General features: G+C 44.4%; 1 long non-coding RNA gene across 2 annotated transcripts in view; it reads right to left on the bottom strand.

Annotated features, from left to right (window-relative positions):
* The window catches only part of LOC143815269 (uncharacterized), an 80536-nt gene extending 65356 nt beyond the window's left edge, over positions 1-15180 (bottom strand). Inside the window, exons 1-2 of one of the 2 annotated variants that reach the window (XR_013223710.1) lie at positions 14439-15180; positions 4657-4781 (exon numbers count right to left, since the gene is read on the bottom strand). This is a non-coding gene — a long non-coding RNA (uncharacterized LOC143815269). The remainder of the gene's footprint in view (positions 1-4656; positions 4782-14438) is intronic. The other variant, XR_013223711.1, reaches the window with a different exon arrangement.
* Positions 15181-17406: the final 2226 nt, after the last annotated feature.

A 17406-nucleotide genomic window follows, 5' to 3' on the forward strand; every position in this document is an offset into this window, starting at 1 on the left:
TGAAAAGCGTTCTCCTAGGGAAGAGGAATAAAAAAGGCAAATGTACTGTATATATTGCATATAAATTACATATAAGCAATATATACATATAATATATATGCTATTACATATGAAGTTATTACATATACGGTATATCTGGGCGACACGGTGGCTCAGCGGTTAGCACTGCTGCATTGCAGAGCTGGGGTTCTGGGTTTGAACCCACCAAGGACAACGTCTGCAAGGAGTTTGTATGTTCTCCTCGTGTTTGCGTAGGTTTCCTCCCACACCCCAAAGACATACTGATAGGGAAATTAGACTGTGTGGGGACAGTGACGCTGTGGAATATGATGATATGATGGTGCAATTTAAGCAAAACATAATACATAAATATCATATATATATATATATATATATATATATATAGTGGTGCGGTAACCCATGTTATAGCCAGGGGGCGCTGTGTGTATGCTTCAGGATGCGCTTGGAGGCATAATTATGGTGATGAGACAAAGTCCGGCAGGATTGTAAATGGCCGGTATGTGTCGCAGAGGTGCTCTGCGCAGTAAGCCCAAAGTGATATGGTTATGCTGGGACTTATAGTGCCACAAGAGTTTGTTGTGTTTAGTTAAAAGGGCGGGCTTATAGGGTTAGCTGGTGAGCTGAGTGGGACTGGCTAACTACACATACTCCCATCTAGGGGAGTGGTTACAACCATATAATGTGACTGAGGTCTGGTCACATGGTCAGAGTGTATGGATCTGTTTGGTCCATGTGCAAGGTCCTGGACGGTCGGTGTTGGAAGCTCCTGTGAGTGGAGGTTTCCTGGAAGCACCTAGAGAGACCGTGGACCTGAATGCTCAGGGTGTTGCATTGTCCTGGGATGGACTGGAGTCCTGCAAGCACCTGCTGAGAGTGTGAGTCCTGGAATGGCCAGGGTGTTGGATTGTCCTGGAGTCCTGGAAGCACCTGGTGAGACCATAGACTGATGGCCTATGTGTTGGGGAAGCTACAGTTCCTACTGTGGGTCTGGACTATCCGAGGTGCCCTGGTCACAAGGACAGTGATCCCAGTGAGGCAGCTTTCCCCTGTGAACAGCACTGGCAGGAGTCAGTGTGTGGAGCCGGAGCTCCTGTAAGGTAACTCCAGATAACAAGGGGTTATGGGCAGAGACGTATCTGCCATTGGAACAGACTGTCGGTGGTTAAAATGTTCTGTTGATGTATGTAATGAACCTTTTGTGTTATGGTTTATGATATCTAATAAACCGAATAAGACTGTTTACATGGAGAAACCGTGCCTGAGTGCTTAAATCCCGTACCAAGCGAGTGTTCCCCAACCCAGGTAGCGTTTCACCACATTTGGTGGAGAATGCGGGCAACGGTCCAGAAAGCATTTTATCTGATTTTTCTCTTTATAGGTATATTTTTGAGTAAAATGTATATTGTTCTTTTATTCTATAAACTTCGGACAACATGTCTCCGAATTTCCAAGTTATACATTTTGTAATTTTTTTTTCTGCAAAGGAGAAATGGTCAAAATTAAAAAATAATAAATAACCAGTGCTTTCAGACCTCAAAAAAAGCAAAGAAAACAAGTTCATAATCAGTTAGAAACAACAATACTAATGTTTTAACTCAGGAAGAGTATAGAAATCAATATTTGTGGAATAACCATGATTATTAATCACAGCTTTCATGCGTCTTGGCATGCTTTCCACCCGTCTTTCACACTGCTTCTGGCGCAAAAATGTAAGCAGTTCTTCTCTGTTTGATGGCTTGTGACTATCCATCATCCTCTTGATTACATTTCAGAGGTTTTCAATGGGGTTCAGGTCTGGAGATTGGGCTGGCCATGACAGGGTTTTGATGTACTGGTCTCTTAATTTTTGCCAGAGGTTTATAAACACAGCACATGCATGTCCTTTTTTTTCTTTGAGAAAACCACTTTCTTATACAGTACAGTTGAAATCTGGTCTGCATAAGAGACTGGTCTTTTTAAAGAGTTGTGGGTTTTTTAGAGATTTTATTCTATTATTAGAGTAATCTTTACAGAATGTTGGACCTAAGAACAAAATAGAGGGAATTAACTTTTTTTGTACAAATGTATATCTGGAGCTCTCCTGGCCTTTGAAATAAAGTTTTGTATGTATCCCCCAGATCATATTCGACCTATGTAGCCTACTTTTTTAAGATTTTCTTCCAAGACCAAATTGTTGTAACTGACATTGGGCCCCAGTCATTTTCTTTAGTAGTAGTCTCCAGCATCATTATGCCATATATTATGTCTAGCAGTAATTGTTATATTATCAATGCATCCATTAGGCTCAGAATGCATTGTGAAAGGTTGACGTTCCCCTACAATAATAGGTAATGCCACCACGGCCATGCTTTGTACAGGGGTTATCTGGGACTATTTAATTTTTTTAAGGACTTACAGGCAAGTAGTTTCTATCTAAACCAAAAAGAAACAAACCCTTTAAAATTTAACTTTAAATTACTAATATTGTTAAAAAATCAATTCACAATTTATATAGAAAATAAACATAAAGTAACACCTCCCAGACTCTTGAGATAGGGGAATATTTTGGAAATATTATTATTAGAAATCAGGAAGTTTAACAAAGTGTGGTGTAGCAATCCTACACTGGCCCTAATGGGACCCTATTGAATTGATGGCCTACCTAGCAGTGGAGGTTGGCACCCTAAGATTCAATATGGCCCCCCCCCCTCAACGTTGGCAGTCCCTTAAAGTCCCTGCATGCCCCTATTCTAGGGCTATAACAATAAATTAACATGCACACAGTATACAACTAGTTGTCTATGACACCACTAAGCTGCGTCTATGAAAGAAAATATATCTCTGATAATTTAACTAAATGCCAGAGAGCAGGTGTATATAGGCCACCTTCAGATACAATTGTGGTGCTCTATGCAAACAGTAAAGTGCCTTATCATTAATCATAGACAATTAGAAAGCCATTTCAATTTGAAAAGATCACAATGGATTATTTAGTTGGTTTCAGTAGTTTCCAGTATTGATGTCCATTGTCCCTACGCATTTCGCCCCCTCTTGTTATTGGGGCTGATCAGGGGACCAACAATAGGAGTGTGCCTTAATAGGAAGAAGGAATGGGTAGGGGTGGACGGCAGGTGCCTCAATTTATTCCGAGGCTACCGTAATTACCGCGTCTGGTTCTTGAAAGAGGGGTGAGGAGGGGAAAAGGCACCTTAATTACCCTAATTGTATCTGAAGGTGGCCTATATATACCTGCACTAAATGCATTCCATCTTTAGCACATATGCACTTTATTGTATGAAGCTGTGATTTAACCCTTTGGGTACTCCATAAATAAGCAGAGACGCCATTTATAGCCATAGGAACCTCTGGATCTCTGGCATTTAGCTAAATTATCAGAGATAGATTTTCTTTCATAGACACAGCTTAGTGGTGTCATAGACAACTAGTTGTATACTGTGTGCATGTTGGTTTATTGGTTTATTGCTATAGCCCTAGAATAGGGGTATGACGGGACTTTAAGGGACTGCCGATGTTGAGCGGGGGCGCCATATCGAATCTTAGGGTGCCAACCTCCGCTACTAGGTAGGCCATCAGTTCAATAGGGTCCCATTAGGGCCAGTGTAGGATTGCTACACCACACTTTGTTAAACTCCCTGTTTTCTAATAATAATATTTGCATAATATTCCCCTATCTCAAGGGTCTGGGAGGTGCTACTTTATGTTCATTTTCTAAATAAATTGTGAATTGATTTTTTTAACAATATTAGTAATTAAAAGTTACATTTTAAAGGGTTTGTTTCTTTTTGGTTTATGTTCAAAATGATACCCAATATATTTTGTTTTTTGGTGTTCCACAAGTAATTGCTATCTACCTGCCTGTTGTGCCCGGCGCCGATATTTGACAGATCAGATCGATCACAGACTGCTCCTGCTGGCGATTCTGGCGCTATCGATGACATCACATCGCCAGAGCAGCGACCTGCTTCTCTTCCGCTTTACTCTGCCGATGAGGTGTGACTGCCGAGGTCATGCTGATTCACAGTTGACTTCCTGCTGTATAATTGTGAGGAGCCGGCTGTCAGTCAGCATGATGTCAGCAGTCACACCCTATCAACAGAGCAGACTGGAAGAGGAAGAGCTGCTCTGTGACTTGAAGCAGCAGAATCGCCAGCAGGAGCGATCCGCCTGTAAGTTCTTAGTCCAACAGGAAAAAAAATAAAATAGGGAAAAAAATAAAATAGTCCCAGAAAGCCCCTTTAACCTTGACAACTACGTAGTTTATGATGTTCCAATGTTTAAAATACATGCAGTAATGTACATCCTATACAGATTTTAGGATAAAGATGTACTATGTATATGTTCAATAATTTTTACAGCTAAAACCATATTAGTGAGCACAAAGTACCATTTAGAAAAAATGTATAGCTAATAATTTACCAATATGAGAAATCTTCATAACTTACCACCATTGTAAATAGATCCCAGAAGATACACATTATTACATAACCTCAGCTAATGGATTTTCAATACCACAATAAATGTAGAGATAAAGACCTACAAGTACTTGAATTCCTACTGAATTATTGTGTGAATATTTGCTTTGTGGGAATTCACTATGATCAATAGTTATTATTTAGTAATGTATCTATAAATTACCCATAGATGATGGTACACTTCTAGAAACTTTTCCATCTTAATCATCCTTTAGAGAGAACAGCACTGAAGCAGAGTTCATAATAAGTAACGACCGAAGATTTATGCTCCAGCATTTATGTTCATCCCTAAGGACAGAAAATAGCAAATCTATTCTGTGCTTTTAGCATAGCTCACACATACTAGGAAAACCCAATGGATGCAGAACTGTACTAATAAGACATTTCCTCTGGGAGGACTGCACTAGAAAATTAACATTAATGGCTGCTGTTAATCCAAAGCTGTCTGCTGGGAATGACTTGGTCACCGGAGACTAAAATATCTACCATTTGTGGACACTATTGGACAAAAACAGAACTATCGCCAGAGCGGAAATGTCTCGTTCTGTGACTACACATACATTGTGGACTTTACTGTGCAAGCTTAAAAATACACATGGAACCAAGGCAAAAATGAACATTCCTCCCGAGAGGGTGAAGTGTAACATTGGGTACAATGTAGGGTTTCAGTTGTTGCTCGGAGCTTCTCTCACAAAGCATAGCAAAAATGTTCCCATGTACTCATCAAGTGACCAACCATATGAGTTTTGCTTCCAGCATGTAGGTCTACGTATGTGCAATACAATTTGCACTTATTTGTTAAATGTACAATATAAGGATAAGTTCTCACTTATCAGATTTGCTGCAGAAACTATCCAATGCATGTCTGCCAAGTACCTAGAGGGAAGTCCCATTCATGAACATCTCCCTCACCTTTTCTGCTGCAGTTAGCAGTGTTTTGATGCCTTTTACAGAGGTCATACCGAGGTGTACCTACAGTGGGTGTCACAACTGGCCCATGGAACTTTGGTCCATATGAAAAACTGATACTATTAAAGGGAATCTCAGCAGGATTTCACTCCTCAAATTATTTATATGGGCATATAGGTTTTCAAAGACAAGTATAGCTATATTTTTACACGGCCAGTTCTTTCCTCTGTTACTGAGAAATCAGCATTCTAATTTATATGCAAATGAGGTTGAAGTGCTATGGGAGGCCTGAAGCCTCAGTCATCCCAGCTCTAATGCCCACCTCCTCTTCACTTGCTTGACTGACAGCCTCTACGCTATGTGACTTCAGGGAAAGAAGCCGTCAATCAAGCAGGAGAATGTGGTGATGCTGGGTGGAGAATAGAGCTGTAGTGGTAAATGCTTCAGACTACATGTCCCCATGAAAATTGCAGCATGCACTAGTCTCTTCCTTGTTTTGGTCCCTTAGTCTGCTTCAGTAGGCTCCACAATCATGGGGAAGACTGCTGGCTTGACAGATGTCCAGACAGCAGTCATTGACACACTCCACAAGGACGGTAAGCCACAAAAGGTAATTGCTAAAAAAGTTGGCTGCTCAGAATGCTGTATCAAAGCATATTAATGGAAGGTTGAGTGAAAGGAAAAAGTGTGGTAGAAAAAGGTGCACAAGCAACTGGGATAACCGCAGCCTTGAAAGGATTGTTAAGAAAAGGCCATTCAAAAATGTTGGGGAGATTCACAAAGAGTGGACTGCTGCTGGAGTCATTGCTTCAAGAGCCACCAAACACAGAAGGATCCAGGACATGGGCTACAAGTGGCGCATTCCTTGTGTCAAGCCACTCCTGTCTAATAGACAAAGTCAGAAGCATCTTACCTGGACCAAGGAGAAAAAGAACTGGACTGTTGCTCAGTAGTCCATGGTGTTGTTTTCAGATGAAAGTAAATTTTGCATTTCGTTTGGAAATCAAGGTCCCAGAGTCTGGAGAAAGAGTGGAGGGGCCACAATCCAAGCTGCTTGAGGTCTAGTGTGAAGTTTCCACAATCAGTGTTGGTTTGGGGAGCCATGTCATCTGTTGGACTGTGTTTTATCAAGACCAAAGTCAGAGCAGCCATGTACCAGGAAATTTTAGAGCTCTTCATGCTTCCCTCTGCTGACAAGCTTTTTGGAGATGGAAATTTCATTCTCCAGCAGGACTTGGCACCTGTCCACACTGCCAAAAGTACCAATACCTGGTTTAAAAACAACATTATCACTATGCTTAATTGGCAGCAAACTCGCCTGACCTTAACCCCATAGAGAATCTATGGGGTATTGTCAAGAGGAAGATGAGAGACACAGACCCGACAATGCAGATGATCTGAAGGCTGCTATCAAAGCAACCTGGGCTTCCATAACACCTCAGCAGTGCCACAGGCTGATTGCCTCCATGCCACACCGCATTGATACAGTTGCAGCGCCCCAGAGTCCTGGTCGTTGCAGTGCTGTGGCTTCGCCGCTAAGGGGAGCCATGGTACGTTCGATGGCACTGAAGGAGTTCCTCCAATCAGGTATCACAGACACCAATATGTTTCACAGCTGGGCCTCCGGGGGGAGCTAAGGGTGCTATTCATTAGGCCACTCCCCACCATAGTGGGTAAACTGGGGGTCAGGCAGGAAGTCAGACAGAGAACGCTGACGGGATTGAACGGAGCAACACCCTGTGGCAGGGGGTGTTGTGAAGGGAGAGACTGTAGGGTCTCTGCCAGGGGTGGGATCCTGGCAGAGGCTTGGCATTGAGAGAACGTAACGGGTCCGCGCAGGCTCCTGGAAGCGGCGGGACTCAAGAAAGGACTAGAAGCGAGATAGATTGTGCTGAGTGAGAAACGAGATCAAGCAGAAGGAGAATACCAGCAGGGGTTTTGTTGAAAGAGGCAGCACCCTGCTGAGGCGCAATACCGGTGGCCGGAACGCCGAGGGAGTGGATTAGAATACAGCTTCAAGCCATACTCCAAACAGCGGCAGGACAGTCGGTCTCAGGCGGGCTGTCTACCACATATCACCTATGAAGTCTTGGGGGGCAATTGCGGGAGAGGGGCGACTCTAGGGTCCCGGAAGAACTCCAGGCCTACCTGACAAACGGGTGCCATTCCAACCTGAATACAGGGAAGGGGTGGATTACAGAGGAACATCAAATCGAGTTGTGAGGGAACTTAAGAAACAGACACAACCGTTGTGGGGTTACTTTCCGTGAGCACAGCAGGGAAGGACTACAACACATAGCGCTAGAAGGAAGGCACAGACTTCCACCTGAGAGGAGAACTCTGGAGGTGCCATTGGACCGGCCGGACTTGCGTAGCCTGGTGAACCGTGTTCCGGACTGAGGACTCAGAGATCTCCAGTAAAGAGGTAAAGAGACTGCAACCTGGTGTCCTCGTTATTTACCGCGACTTACACCCCACAACCGCACCGCTACATCGCTACCATTACTACCACCTATTTCACCGGACGTCCCCCACTGACGGACAGGGCCACGGACCGGGTCTAGCCACCGTGACAACCCCGAGACTGAGAACTAGAGGCCCGGCTCCGGGTACCCCTCGGCCCTGCGGCGGTGTGGGGGCGCGCCGCAGACTTGGCGTCACGAACAGGATCTACTTAAGCCTGAAGAATCAGGTCATGTGTGCCTAGAGACTGTGATTTGTTGTGCTTGGACTGTACTTTATTGTAAGACTGTGCTGCGCCATTAGCCGCCAAAAGTTCCCGCCAAAAGGCGCCGCCATTGCTACACCCAAGGGGAAGGAGGGCGTGTTATGGGCGGAGACTCCCAGTGTGGCGCGAGAAATGGCTACCGCCCCCTGCACTTCTGGCTGCAGAGGAATGACCTGCCCCAAAGCAGAAGAGAAACACCCCTTGATATGCAACGGCGAGAGGCTGGTGACGGAGAAGCCCGACCTCAGAGAAATGGCGGAGCTAGGTGCATGCACTGCCACCGACTATCAGGCAGCGATGATGAACGGCGAGTGCCTGAGCGAGGAAGAAGCAGTTCCGGCCTGCCCTTCTTCACCGGAGATGGACCGGAAGCCTGCGGACCCGACAGCGGAGTTACGTCCACCAATCCCGACCTCGGAGTTAGAGGAGGAGGAACCACAGCCAGCGGAGCCGAATCCGAGCATCCCATTGGAGGAGCCCCGGTCCGGGCTGCAGCAGACTCCAGCGTCCTCGTTAACGGACCGGAGCGACACCGATGGAACCATATTAGGCGCAGGTATGGCCGACGTCCCTGCTCCCCTCCGCGAGCCCGCTTCCATGACCCACCTCTATCGCAGTAGGGAGCGACTTATCTCGGCAGGGCTAATGGTGCTATCCCCCGATGATCTGGGGAGGATGGTGCCACCGCTGTCGACCGGAGTGGGGAAGCCCGTGGATGTGAGCTTAGATGGAGTAGTTCTTCGGTGGGACACCCCCTGGTTTAGAGCAGATGGATCCCGGGAGAACGGGTCCACTCTTGCGGTGCTTACATGGGAACAATATAGACAGTGCTTGATTCTGCAGTGGAAAGGACAGAAAGGAGCTGAGTCGATGGGCCCATCGAAAGTACAACAACCCCCCCCCGGCATGGGATGACAGAGACGCGGTAAGGCGGGGCACTGTGTTGGCCTACCATGTAAAAAGGGGGTGGGGCCTCATACACGAGCCGGGACTGGATACTGATGTTTTCGTTGCGCATTGTAACGTGAGGGCTCCCTGTTGTGGCCGAAGCGGAGAACCGTTACAAAAGGGGGATCCAGTGACCTACAGCCGCCACTTGAACCCACTCGGGTGGTATGCACGGAATGTTCGGCGGTGTATGTCTGGAGCCGCAGCACTTGCTACCCCAGACCTGGTCCCGGGAGCACCTGAACTTGTCACCATCGCAACGGTACGTCTAGTAGCAGCCCCAGAGTTGGCCAGTCGAGTCCATCTGCATGTTCGAACCGAGGACACTGGCGCTACAGTGGCCGGGGGCCCGGAGCCCCAGCCACCGGAAGAAGAATAAACCTCGATACCATGAAAAATGTAAATAGTTACTGTTTGTTCTTTAAGTTGCTGCTAAACCCGTCCAGGGTAAACTTTAAAGGTGACCCCTTTGTTGACCCGGGGTCACTGTTGTTTTCCTGAAGTTTATACAAGTTTTAAAGTTACACAAACTGCAGAAATCATGGACTGTGCATGATTCGAACTTTCTTTTGTAAATAGTTTGCACCTTCTTAAAGATGCTCCCTACTGGTTTTAGCCAAAGACACTTTGCGAAGATATTTGCCCTATTGGTTTGAGACAAAGACACTTTGTGAAGATACCTTTCCTACCGGTTCTAGTTAAAGACACTTTGCGAAGATACCATACCGGAACCTTTGCATGGACTGGTAGGCTGAGAAAACGAGCTACCTCAGAAAGACTTGGTCCCCTCTTAAAGGGGATGTGAGAAACTGAACTTGAGAGAGATACTGTTGCAGAACAGTAATGCCATAATGATGCCTTGAAAAGAAATGTAACTGTTTTACATGCTAAGTTATATGTGTTGAATTTGTTGAAATGTGAACTCTAAATAATGTTTTGCAGAAAGAAAAGATGCAGAGAGCCCGTAGGGGTAGATGTAGAGGTCTGCATAGTTGAAAGTAAAAGAAGTAATGATGAAGGTGAGGATAGAAGGTAAACCCTGCGTCCCCATAGAAAGTTACTTTGTTGCTAAGGACAGAAAGCGAACCCGTAGGGGTTAGAGAGTGAGTCCTTAAAGGAGCCAAGTAGAGCTGGCTCAGAGTTCTTTAAATGAAAGGAATGTTATGTCTATACTATGTATAGTAGCGAAAGGCAGTAGGCCCTGGCTGAACGGGGCGGTCCTGTAAAAGAAAGGAGAGGCAGTAGGTCTGGTGCCATAGGGACAGGCGGTCCTGCAGGTTCAAAGTAGGAGAATGTGAAGTTACCTTACCCTGTAATGTGATTATAGGAAGGCCTTTGGTAAACTAAGAGTGTATGTTTCTTAAAGGCAATGTTAATTTATTGTTCCAGAATTTGCACTAAGTAGAATACCCGGTTGGGTAACAGGAGTTATGTATAGCCTGTAGTTTATAATGTTGACTATGTTTGTAACGTTAAAAGTGTCCTCACCTCCCATAAAGGGAAGCCTGTTCAAGTATACTTATCGTTTGCACTCAACAAAATTGTATGTCTTTTTGCTAATCTGTATTGTTGTTTTTCTTCCCAGTCCCGGAGTACTGTGTTTAACCAGGGGGGAGTGCAGCGCCCCAGAGTCCTGGTCGTTGCAGTGCTGTGGCTTCGCCGCTAAGGGGAGCCATGGTACGTTCGATGGCACTGAAGGAGTTCCTCCAATCAGGTATCACAGACACCAATATGTTTCACAGCTGGGCCTCCGGGGGGAGCTAAGGGTGCTATTCATTAGGCCACTCCCCACCATAGTGGGTAAACTGGGGGTCAGGCAGGAAGTCAGACAGAGAACGCTGACGGGATTGAACGGAGCAACACCCTGTGGCAGGGGGTGTTGTGAAGGGAGAGACTGTAGGGTCTCTGCCAGGGGTGGGATCCTGGCAGAGGCTTGGCATTGAGAGAACGTAACGGGTCCGCGCAGGCTCCTGGAAGCGGCGGGACTCAAGAAAGGACTAGAAGCGAGATAGATTGTGCTGAGTGAGAAACGAGATCAAGCAGAAGGAGAATACCAGCAGGGGTTTTGTTGAAAGAGGCAGCACCCTGCTGAGGCGCAATACCGGTGGCCGGAACGCCGAGGGAGTGGATTAGAATACAGCTTCAAGCCATACTCCAAACAGCGGCAGGACAGTCGGTCTCAGGCGGGCTGTCTACCACATATCACCTATGAAGTCTTGGGGGGCAATTGCGGGAGAGGGGCGACTCTAGGGTCCCGGAAGAACTCCAGGCCTACCTGACAAACGGGTGCCATTCCAACCTGAATACAGGGAAGGGGTGGATTACAGAGGAACATCAAATCGAGTTGTGAGGGAACTTAAGAAACAGACACAACCGTTGTGGGGTTACTTTCCGTGAGCACAGCAGGGAAGGACTACAACACATAGCGCTAGAAGGAAGGCACAGATTTCCACCTGAGAGGAGAACTCTGGAGGTGCCATTGGACCGGCCGGACTTGCGTAGCCTGGTGAACCGTGTTCCGGACTGAGGACTCAGAGATCTCCAGTAAAGAGGTAAAGAGACTGCAACCTGGTGTCCTCGTTATTTACCGCGACTTACACCCCACAACCGCACCGCTACATCGCTACCATTACTACCACCTATTTCACCGGACGTCCCCCACTGACGGACAGGGCCACGGACCGGGTCTAGCCACCGTGACAACCCCGAGACTGAGAACTAGAGGCCCGGCTCCGGGTACCCCTCGGCCCTGCGGCGGTGTGGGGGCGCGCCGCACAGTTGTAAGGAGGTGGCGGGACCTTCACATGCCTCCTATCCCCTGGTCACTGTTCATATATTACATGCCGCACCCCATGGTGTATTTATGTGAAATTCAACATTTATACATGTTTATTGATGTTTGTATACAGCAAAATAAATGCATTTGTTATGTATTGTGCTTAGGCCTAGGGAAAGGTTAGGAAGTAGTATAGGACCAAGGGCGAGATGCACGTAGCAGTGAGAGCAGAAGGTTCACAGGCCGTGGGGAAAAAGCTGCTAGGCAATAAGGGGCCCCTGGCTGGGAATTGTGCAGATGGTCACTATCAAGAATAGAAGCTAACCTGAAGAAGACCTGGGGTCTAAGACCAGGGGAGGAGGAGCTGAGACAGCGATCCTAGCACCTTTCCCAATTGGAACCGGACCTGGGACTGGTAGGAAGCTGGTGGGCCTGGAGCACGAGTGGGACAGAGATTGTCCAGAAGAGGGGCAAGGATTGTCCAATAGTGGGTCAGAGATTGACCAAGATTGAGAAAGAGGCTGCAAGGATATAGACAGAGATCACTCTGTGTGTAATGACTCTGTATGAGTTTCACTTTTTGTATTGAAGAACTGAAATAAATTAACTTTTTGATGATATTCTAATTTTGTGAGAAGCACCTGTAGCATCTGACTGTTATGGATACATTGCCAATTTTAACATGCGAATGTATAATAATGAATACCATACAGATGACAATAATGATGAAAAATCGTCCATTTTTTTCTTCATGAAAATCAGACAATTTTTTAATTCACTTGTGTACTTTGAATTTAGGTTAAACAAGAGTATAAACATTTTTCCAGTTTTCATCCAGAAAAAATGGACCATGTTTCCTCTGTATTGTGATCCATATTGCATGCATTTTTATTCATCAGCAGTGAATAAAATTTACAAGACCAAAAACAGTTTCCTAATATTGGCAGAGTATCAGTAAAAATTGGAAACTATATCACTACATTTGTTTTGCACGGCCATAGACTTGAATTTGAACTACAGAAGCAATTAGTGCATGCTGCAATTTTTTTTCATCCGGACATTATAAAAAAAAAAGGTTATCTGAACAGCCCAGTTGAATGCGATTGGTCCTATTTTTCCATGGAGAGCACTCAGACTTAAAATACAGTCCTGTGAATGTAGACTAACAGTGATGTTTGCAAAACTAAAAGAAAAAGTGTGAATGGTACAAACTGGAGAAACAAGTGACATTTTTACTGTAAATAAACAGCGGAACATTTTTGTCGCCTCTGTCCGGCATGGACAACACCTTCCTGATGACAGCTGTCACCTTGTACACAGGGGGCATTCCAGCATTTTGTATACTTTACTCCGCAAACACATTGCAATTATCCACCTGTGCGTGACAGATTTTCTCATATTCTTGGATGTTGCTGAGAATTTGATAAATTGAAATATTCACACAAACTGTGTTCATGCACAATATTTCCTGTATTTACAGCCATAATTAAATAATTTTTCCCAAACATAAAAAAAGGCTTTTATTTAGACAGTACAGTAAAAACAAAACACAAAAAAAAGAATCAAAACAGAATCAGAAAGTTTTATGACCGCTACATTCTTAATTATTTTAAGCATTAGTGATCGTGGAGGGAATACATTGTATATTGCTTAAAGGGATTGTCCAGAACTTCGCTATTGATGGCCTATCTGTAAGATCAGATCAGTGGAGATTTGGCACTCAGTGCCAGTGACATAACTAGAGTTTGATTTGCCACGATGCAAGATTTGGACCGCACCCCCATCCTGGTGTATATATCTCTCATTTTGGTATATATGTCCATTATCCTATCTGGGCCCCATCCTGGTATATAAATCCCCATCCTGGTATATATCCCCCATCCTGGTATATGTCCCTTATCCTGGGCCTCATCCTGGTAATATGTCCCTTATCCTGGACCCCATCCTGGTATATATCCCCCATTGTGCTGCTGTTCTTTACTGCATAGAAAAGAATAAACAATTATACTCACCTTCGCTGCACTCCCCCGCTGAGCGGCGTCCTCTTCTAAAGCCGGCAGCTGACTTCAACGTGCAAGCAATGGGAGCACATGACATCACTGCCATGCGCCCCGTCACGTGTTCGCCAACATCAGCAGCTGGCCTTTGATTGACTGCGCCATACCCTTCAACTGTCCCTGCTTAGTGCCACATCAATGAGCTGTTACTGTGACCCATGATGACCGGAATTGCACAGTTTATGGAATGAAAAACACCATAGCACCATAAACTGTGTAGTAGCCATTCTCAGGTACTGCAGTTCAGATCACATTCATTTCAATAGGAGCTGATCTGATGATTCCTTGTTAATACTATTATTGGCAAGATTAGACTTGACAACACACACCAGAAGATCTTCTGGTGGCCCAAGGCTCTAACATATAATGGACCCAGAAGTAATTTCCAGTTGGAAATGACTTTGGAGCCAATTACTTGCCACTATGACCTACATCTGAAGACTGATTCCAAAAAAGCCTCATTGAATATGTGTCTCATTTGCAATGACAACAAAGAATATGATGCAGTTGAAGAAATGTTGTTTTACCTTGGAATTATTTCCCTAAGTGGATAGAAGATCCTCCAGTCCAATACTGATTACTGAAATGATCCATATCTGAAAGAAGGCAACTTCCATCATCATCTTCAAATCGGCAGGAAAGTGTTTCACAAATAAGTGATCCCAATTACTGTACATCATGGTGCATTTGACCACTGGGACCCTCACCGATTGCCAGAATAAGAGTCCAACACTGAAATGAAGCAGCAGTCAGTCGTCCCCATGCTTCTGCTCAATTTGACGTCTGCATGGCTGAGAAATAGTCAAGTCACCCAACTACAATGGGGTACACGCAACGCCCAAACATTTAGCAAATAGAATCCGAATGAGCCATTAATAAATAATCCAAAATTCCAATATCATAGATACTATGGTTCACTTTTGTGGTATTTTTCCATGTAGAGCTACGGTTCAGGTAAGATACATTCAACTTTCTTGCTGCTTCAAGTTCAGCCGGGTGATTTCAGATAAGATAGAGTTACACTTCGGGAAAATATCAACATAACAATCAGAGAAGCCAATGGCAGACACGTCGACAAGCTAAAATAACACTGACATTGCCGGAGGGCTAGAAAGAGATATGTGCTTGCTAAGAAAATTGAGAGTTGAGCTGTTTGTGAAGACGTTTATTACTGAAGCATGAAGAAGGGGCTCTTTGATATGGAACACATTCTGGAAGAAGCTGATGCGGTTAATGGGTTAAAACAATAATCTGAAGTTTTCCGAGTCTGCGTCATAGAGTAATTTCTGTATGTACTGAAGATTTATAACTCATAATTCATAAGTTTCAGTTGGGGGGCGTGAGATCACCTAACACCAATCACAGGCAGAAAACAAATTTGCTGTCATCACCTAATGACCAAATTAATGCTAATAGTCTACTATCCGGCTGTCTGCACCTGCTCTTAGAGTCAAGCTGATGGTTGGGTGTCCCAGGAGCAGAAAACCCCATCTTCAGATTGATCAGTGACCCATTCACAAACATGGATTGTCCAAAGCAGTCTTTGATTTGACATTTGATTTCCTTCTGCCATCTTTGTCTCTTAGGGTACTGTCTCACAGTGGCACTTTGGTCGCTATGACGGCATGATCCGTGACGTTCCAGCGATATAGTTACGATCTCGCTGTGTCTGACACGCTACTGCGATCAGGGACCCCGCTGAGAATCGTACATCGTAGCAGATCGTTTGAAACTTTCTTTTGTCGTCAAGTGTCCCGCTGTGGCGGCATGATCGCATCGTGTAACAAAGGTTGTATACGATGTGCGCACAGTAACCAACGGCTTCTACATCGCAAATACGTCATGAAATTATCGCTCAAGCGTCGTGCATTGCGAAGTGTGACCGCAGTCTACGACGCTGGAGCGACGCTGGAGCGTCACGGATCGTGCCGTCGTAGCGACCAAAGTGCCACTGTGTGACAGTACCCTTAGATTCATATATACTGTACTTTTTAGATACAAGATTGTTGACAACTGAACCCAAAGACGAAGTAAACTGTCACCATAAAGCTAGAGCGTAGATGCGGTAAAGAATAGTGACATTTACAATCACGTCAGAGTTTCTAATTAAACATATCCGGCTCTTTGCCTTTGTTTTGCTCTGTTTGCTTTGTAAAGTCAGACGTGCATGTTTAGAGGATTATTCAGTGTAGATAGAGACACAATTCTCCATACTGTCTCTGATTACCAGTTCTCAAGGTGTCGTTATTAGTCCATTTCCCACGGAGGTTAGATATGATGTGTGGTAGCAGACAGCTTTTGTCGATGCTATTGTAAGAATGCGCCGCTCTGCTGCACCTTCCTGTTTATTGAACATTGTCATAAATGTCATATCTTCAGAGCAAGTCACCCAATTCTAAGAATTTCTGAAATATTCCTGCAGTATATTTGTATCTAACAGTGATTATATCAATTTTTCGATGGGCACACTGATGTCTAATATATCATTCTTCCCCTTTCCGGTCAACTTCAATTCATACTTGGATCTGTTCTTCTCTCCTCTTATGGTTCAGATTCAACTTTGCAAACTTTAGCTGGACTGCCATATTCTTTTTTAGAAAAAATACGCAGCTTTTTTTCTGGCAGCCCTTCCAAAACAAGCCAATTGTTCAATTTTTTTTTTCTAATTGTATTCTCATGAACTTGAATATTTAACATGCAAACCGTGGTCTTTAGAGTCTGAGCTGTAGCTCTTGTTTGTTTTTTTAATTGATTTGAGCATTGCACAGTCTGACTTTGGGGTGAATTTGCTTAGACATCCATTCTTGGGAAGATTGTCAACTATCTTCAGTCTTTAAACACTTGTGAATATTGTATCTCAGTGCAGAATGGTGGACTCCAATTTGTTTGGAAATAGCCTTGTAACCCTTCCCAAAATGCAGGGCAGCAATAATTGTTTTTCTAAAATCATTGCTGGAAGTCCTTCCTTCTTGGTACTGTGTTAACTGTATGCCTGAATGCTTCAGACCAGCAAAACTGACAAAACTTCTGCTTTTATTGAGGTGGTCGCACTTGCTCATTAACAATTAATCAAGAGCTACTACTTACTCACCTAATCCCTATCAAAGTAGTAAGGGTCTGCTTAATTTTTCAAACACCGCTTTTGCATCTTGCCTTAGTTTTTGTAAAAAAATAAAAATGACAATTTGTAATTTGTTGCTGCTGATCTGAGTTTGTATTTATCCAATTTTAAGATATTCTAAGGACCAGATGTTTTTTTTTATTATGTCCTGATAAGTAAAACCATAGAATTCAAATAGAATGTAATGTGTTTTTCTTATGATTGTACTAATTGGAACTTATAGAACCTAATAACTGAGCGAGGACCATATTCCCTCACCTGCTCCAAAATATGTGATTTGATTGGTCAAAAGTTATCAGGGGTAAAAAGGATTGGGCATGTTGTGTTTCCACATTTGAGATGCTTTGTTCTTTAACCATTGGGAGCACAAGTAC

The sequence above is a fragment of the Ranitomeya variabilis genome, chromosome 3, assembly GCF_051348905.1.
Source record: "Ranitomeya variabilis isolate aRanVar5 chromosome 3, aRanVar5.hap1, whole genome shotgun sequence".
Taxonomy (NCBI): Eukaryota; Metazoa; Chordata; class Amphibia; order Anura; family Dendrobatidae; genus Ranitomeya; species Ranitomeya variabilis.